Source organism: Cucurbita pepo, chromosome 3 (assembly GCF_057944985.1).
Source record: "Cucurbita pepo subsp. pepo isolate OVF chromosome 3, ASM5794498v1, whole genome shotgun sequence".
Classification (NCBI taxonomy): Eukaryota; Viridiplantae; Streptophyta; class Magnoliopsida; order Cucurbitales; family Cucurbitaceae; genus Cucurbita; species Cucurbita pepo.
In genome coordinates this window covers 10,508,611-10,515,878 of record NC_141800.1, presented here as the reverse complement: position 1 = coordinate 10,515,878, position 7,268 = coordinate 10,508,611, and positions in this window count along the sequence as shown.

The window sequence follows — 7,268 nt, the reverse complement described above, 5'->3', positions numbered from 1 at the left end:
TTAATGCTAGGGTAAAATTTTCATTTTGACCCATCTTTCGTAAGTAGGGGACAGTAAGATCGCTAATTAGAGTTCAATAAAGAGGAAAAAGAAAGAAAAAAAAAAAGGGTGAAAAAGTAGAATATAACTAGAGTTAAATAAAGAGTTGTTTGATATTAGAGCAGCCGAATTTTAGACCATTCAAATTTTTTTTAGGATAAAGAGTCGTATATCTCTATGACTCAGCTCAATGACACGTCTCGCCGCCATCAAGTAAGCAGTCTAACCCTATTTTGAAGTATATGATATGTTGTAAAACTTGTATGAATTTCTTGTATTTTGAGTTTCGTGGTAGTTATAAAATGTCCTTGGACATTAAAGAGTGAATGTTAACCATATAAGAGAATAATGGATCAAAGTTATAGTGTCTAGATATGGTGATGAGGAAAAGAGTGGTCGTGAGATATCTCACTAGCCTTAGGAAAACAGAGTTGTCGCTACAGAGTGCGAGACATCTAACCAATGGAATTTTGGTACTAGAAATGATGAAACTTGAGAGGGTCCCCAAACGTCTGTATGGACTATTTCCAATCGCACTTTCTTTGATTCTCTGGCAGCCTTTGTGAAGCTAACTCGTTTACATTTTTCCATAATGCAGCTCTCACAAACACCCGTATGAATAAATTTTCGACCTTCTAAAACTCCATTTGCAGCCATAATCTTCATTTATTTGACGCTCATATGTGCAAGTCTATTGACACTACTGTAGGATGTATAAACATGGTTGCTGTTCATACGAGTTGTGTACAGGGTTCACCCTACAGTGGTTTATAGGGTTCCAGATTTTGTGTCATGCGACCACCATGACACCCTTCACAATCTTCCCCAAACACTTTTGAAACTTGGCTGCATAACTTGTGCTATTGAAATGACCAATAGAGATTAGATTCTTCTTGAGATCAGGAATATATTTGATATCCTATAATGTCCACTCATTTCCTACTAGAGTTTGTATGCAGACATCTCTCTTCCCTTCTATCTCCAACATTGGTTGTCGACAAGATACACCGTCACAAAATTTTCTTATTTGAAATTTTGAAACAATTTCTTACTTGAAGACAAATGAAATGAAGCAACTGAATCTAAAATCCAGAATTCAATTAGTTCACGCTAAGAATTAGAGCATCCTTAGTATCTTCGGCTGAATAGATAGAAACATTGTCATCTTCCAATTTGTGATTTTGTTTTTCTTCAATTTTGTACCATCTGTCTGAAAGTGTCATTTTTCTCCACAATTTCAACACTTTATGTTTCGTTTGTTTGGAGATTTTTTTTCGGTTCCTTGATTTTGATCGCCCATGTTTGTTTGGGCTCTTTAATTTACTTCTTTCCCTTCGATCAACACTGAGAGCATTGCCTGATGAATGTCCAATTTCCCATTTGGGAATACTTTCGCTGACATCTCGAATTTCATCAAACATTCAGTTTATCAGATCCTCGTGAATTGTTGATTGCAGAAACAACAGTACACCACGACTCGGGTAAAGATGACATCAAAATCAATGCTTTAATTTCATTTTTGAACATAATTTCCACCGAGCTCAATTGACTTTCAATCACGTTGAACTAATTTATATGATCTGCAACAAAACTACCTTCAGACATTTGTAGATTGAACAACCTCTGCATCAAATACACCTTGTTCATAGCCGACGGATTTTCGTACATATTTGACAATACCTTCGACAGGCCCGATGTCATCTTCTATTTGATGATGTTGAACGTCATGTTTCTAGACAGCGTCAACCAGATCAACCCTAAGGTGTGACGATCCTTGAGCTTCCACTCTTTTGTGGTCATGGTATCTGGCTTCACCCCCAAAAGAGGTTTCTAAAGATCTTTTTGGTACAGGTAATCTTCAATCTGCATGTTTTAGAAACTGATATCGAATCCATCAAACTTTTCAATTCCAGTCTTTGAACTTTCCATCTTCACAGATCATGGCGAATCTTGCCTCGCTCTAATACTAGTTATTAGGATCACACAACAACGCGCACACTCGATCGAAATGAACACGAAAAACATGATAGAAAAAATGTAAGGAGAAATATTGACTAAAGGTTTTGTATTAATGACTTCGGGTATGCAAATAGAGGATATGAAGAATGAGAAACGTACATTTTGAAAGAATTGACTGATGGGTAAATATATGATTTCAGTTTATTATATATATATATATATATATAGCTTTAATAGATATAACTGCCTCCTATGTATAAAATTTAATATATATATCTATATCCGATTTTTACTATAAATAGTCAGCCTCCATATCCAACCTTAAAGACCAAATAGTAAGATTTTCTACGAGAGTTCGAAGAAAAATAAGCCAATGGAGGCTCTCTATTTCTTTATGCAACTTTTAGCCAAGAATTCTGAAAATTGCGAAATTACTCATCCATAATGAATCTCATCCTTTTAAACCAATTTGTCCAACTTTATGGCTTTGAGAGGAACAACTTTGGTTAAGAAATTAAAGGTTAAAAGATGTTGGAACATTGGAACCCATCCGTTTACTTTAGGTAAACGTTTTAAGTTTAAAATTTAGAAATTTGAGTCCAAAATTCTTCGTCTAGAGATTAATTCATTTAATGAGTCTTATAAAATGAGCTGTAGGGTAAGTTAAGGAACACAATTGAAGAAGAAATCTAGAGGAGATGAGCTCTCAATCATTCAAACTGGAAGCATCTTGGAATTAATTTTCTTGGTAAGTTCATTATCAAGCTGGAGACTTGGTAAGTTACATGCCTAGTAGTAACGGAGTCTAACCCGACTTGGTAAATTTTCTTGGTAAGTTACATGCCTAGTAGTAACGGAGTATAACATGACGATCATTCAGACAAACATCTACCAACCAAGAGGGGTGAAAATGATGACGATAGTACAATTGAGAAAGAATCTTAGACATGATGAATCTACGCTTGCTGCCATTGCTGTATTTGAAAAGGGGTGCTCGAGTGAACCAACCCACTACATGAATACCACAACGCAAAACAAGAAGGTCAGATAATGGGTTTATTCTCACCCGGAGAGATAAATCACAAGATTAGTTTTAAATTTGGATAGGTATGTCAATTGAAAGTGAGAAACACAAAATGATATTAAGAGCAAACATTCTCTTCACAGAGGAGTGAATTGGGCCACTCTTGGTTATCAAACTCGAGACCTCTTGCACCCAAAGCAAGAATCATACCACTAAATCAAATCCCCTTATTATGGATTTTATATTAAGTTGTTTATTGAATGTAACATCGTTATTACAGGGTTAGAGATATTAAGAGCATTATCATTATAGTTTTAATTAAGACATAGGAGCATTCCGAGAATTTAACTCGAGACCTCTCGCACCCTAAGCGACAATCATACTACTAGACCAAATGCCCTTACTAGGAAACCTAACATTTTTAGCTCCTACTCAATATGTTTTTTTCTCTCAAGTTGGAAATCTATTTTCAAGGGTTGTTGGACTATAAAACAAAAAGTTGATGGTCTAGTTACTTGTTTGTAAGTAAGGCATGTAATATTGAATTGTTCTAATATATAAAGGTTATCAAATAAACCAACCACCCAACAAAGGAAACAAACTAATCAGTTTGGTTAGATTGATTCGATTCAGTTCATCAGTTTGATTGATTTAGTTCTTCTATTTTGCCTCGTATGGCAAGAAAATAAAGTTGTATTGAATGCACCTGAGTTTCATTTATGACAAACTCATATGAAATATAATTGCATTAATAGCACTAAGAGTTGGAGTCTATAAGCATTTCATGAACTTAAGTACAACTCATACTTTATTAAAGACAAGATAAACTTTAGTTAAGTAACTGGAACTTTTAGTCTCCTGCTTGAAAGGTTCAAGATGAAGCATAATTGTATTAATGAAATTAAAGAGAAATTCATGTTTTATTAGATGAGATCAACTTCATTTAAGGTACTAGGAGTTTAAACTACTTCCATTGTAATTTCAATCACTCCACCAAGATTACAAATTTAGGATTGGCTAATTGGACATCAATTCTTCTAACTTTAAGTTATAATTTAGGTAGTAACCATTATAATATTAATGAGCATAAGAGTTACAATTCTTTCATGGACCATATGTGTTATAGTTATAAGAATATATATATATATAATATTATGTATGTCAAGGTCTTGATAAAGCACAAAGTAGTAAGGAACACCATTGTCGACTCTAGAACCACCCACAACTCATGATCGAGACCAATGCAAAATATTTTATCTCTCATTCGATATGATTTTTTCTCTTAAGTTTGAAATCCATATTTGTTTGGAGTTGAGGTGCTAAAAGGAAATTCAACAAGGTGAGGTAGGTCTTTTTGTATAAGAGGAAGTTCAAGGATTTAACAAAAAGAAAATCATCAACCTTTTTAACTTTTCAATCAATACACGACATCGTTAATTAATAAATTGTTTTACCTATAAAACACAAAGTGAAACAAAACACGAAATTCTTAATAAATAAATTGTTAAACGTAACAAAACACAAAGTGAAACAAATTAAGTGCATTGGATTGATACACGACATTCTTAATTAATAAATTATTTTACCTACAAAAACACAAAGTGAAACAAAACACGAAATTCTTAAATAATAAATTTTTTTTACCTAAAAAAACACAAAGTGAAACAAATTAAGGCCTTATATATTAAAGGGAAGGGAAAATTCAAGAGTTGATCTCAAAACCTCTCCCACAAAAAGCAAGAATCATACCACTAGACCAAATGTCCTTGTTGTGGATATTAACCATATAAGACAATACTGGATCAAAGTTATAGTGTCTAGATATCGTGAGGAGGAAAAGAGTGGTAGTGAGATATCTGAATAGCCTTAGAAAAACAGAGAGTTGTTGCTGCAGAGTGCGAGACATCTAACCAATGAAATTTTGGTACTAGAAATGATGAACCTGGAGATGGTCCCTAAACGTCTGTATGGACCATTTCCAATCGCACTTTCTATGGTTCTCTGGCAGCTTTTGTGAAGCTAACTCGTTTATATTTTTCCATAACACAACTCTCACAAACACCCATATTAATAGATTTTAGGCCTTCTAAAACTCCATTCGCAGCCATCATCTTCATTTCTTTGAATCTCATATGTGCAAGTCTATTGACACTATTGTAGGGTGTATAAACATGATTGTTGTTGCTCAGAGTGCTTCCAATTCAAGTAGATTTTAATTGAAAGCACTCTTAGCAATAGCAACCATGTTTATATACCCTACAGTGGTGTATAGGGTTCCAGATTTTGTGTCATGCTACCACCATGACACCCTTCACAATCTTCCCCAAACTCTTTCCAAACTCGGCTGCATAACCTATGCTATCCAACTAACCAATAGAGATCAAATTATTCTTGAGATCAGGAATATATCTAACATCCTATAACGTCCACCCATTTCCTGCTAGAGTTTGTATGCAGACATCTCTCTTTTCTTCAATCTCCAACGTTTTGTTGTCGGCAAGATACACCTTCCCAAAATTTCCTTATTTGAAATTTTGAAACAATCCTTTACTTGAAGACAAATGAAACGATAGACAAATGAAATGATGCACCTGAATCTAGAATCCAGAATTCAATTGGGCTATTCATGCTACGAATTAGAGCATTCTCAGAATCTTCTGATGAATATATAAAATCAATGTCATCTTCAAATTTGTGATTTTGCTTTTCTTCAATTTTGTACAATCTGTCCGAAAGTGCCATTTTTCTCCACAATTTCAATACTTTATGTTCGGTTTTTTTGGAGATTTTTCTCGATTCCTTGATTTTGATCGCTCATGTTTGTTTGGGCTCTTTAATTTACTTCTCGTTTGGGAATACTTTCGCTGACATCTCGAATTTCATCAGACTTCAGTTTATTAGATCCTCATGAACTGTTGATTGCAGCAACAGTATACCAGGACTCGGGTAAAGATAACATCAAAATCAATGCTTTAATTTCATTTTTGAACATAATTTCCACTAAGCTCAATTGACTGACAATCACGTTGAACTAATTTATATAATCTGCAACAAATCTACCTTCAGACATTTGTAGATTGAACAACCTCTGTATCAAATACACCTTGTCCATAGCCGACGGATTTTCATACATATTTGACAACACCTTCAATAGGCCCGATGTCGTCTTCTCTTTGAAGATATTGAACGTCATGTTTCTGGACAACGTCAACCAGATCAACCCTAAGGCGAGACGATCCTTGAGCTTCCAGTTCTCCGTGGTCATGGTATTCTACTTCTCCCCCAAGAGGGGTTTCTGAAGATCTTTCTGGTTATATAATCTTCAATCTGCATCTTCTAGAAATTGATATCAAATCTATCAAACTTTTCAATTCTTGTCTTTGAACTTTCCATCTTCACATATCGTGGTGAATCTCACCTCGCTCTGATACCAGTTATTAGATCACACAACAACGCACACACTCGATCTAAATGAACACAAAGAACTTGATAGAGAAAATGTAAGGAGAAATATTGACTAAAAGTTAAGTATTAATGACTTCAAGGTATGCAAAGAGAGATATGAAGAATGAGAAATATACCTTTTGAAAGCACTTACTAATGGTATATATATGATTTCATTTTATTATATATATATTGCTTTAACCGATATAATCGCCTACTATATATAAATATTTAGTATATATATCTCTATCCGATTTTTACTATAAATAGTCAGCCTCCATATCCGACCTTCCCGAGCCCATATTTAGTATATATATCTCTATCACATTTTTTACGCAGCCTCCATATCCAACTTTCTACCGCCCAAATAGTTAATTTTTCTACGCCTACTATATATATAAATATTTAGTATATATATCTCTATCACATTTTTACTATGAATAGTCACCTCCATATCAACATTCTAGAGCCCAAATAGTTAGTTTTTCTACGCCTACTATATATAAATATTTAGTATATATATCTCTATCACAGCCTCCATATCCAACGTTCTAGAGCCCAAATATTTAGTTTTTCTACAAGAGTTTAAAGAAAAAATAAGCAAATGGAGGTTCAGAACATTGGAACCCATTAGTTTACATGACACTATTGATATCTTTGGTGGCAATCTTATCTCCTGGAGTTCAAGGAAATAATCGTCAGTTTCTTCTTCTAGTACGGAGGGCGAATCCAAGTCCTCTTGCGTGAGCTCGGGATGTCGCAAGCATGAGCGCGGTTGCTTATGCCACTGTCGAATTAATCT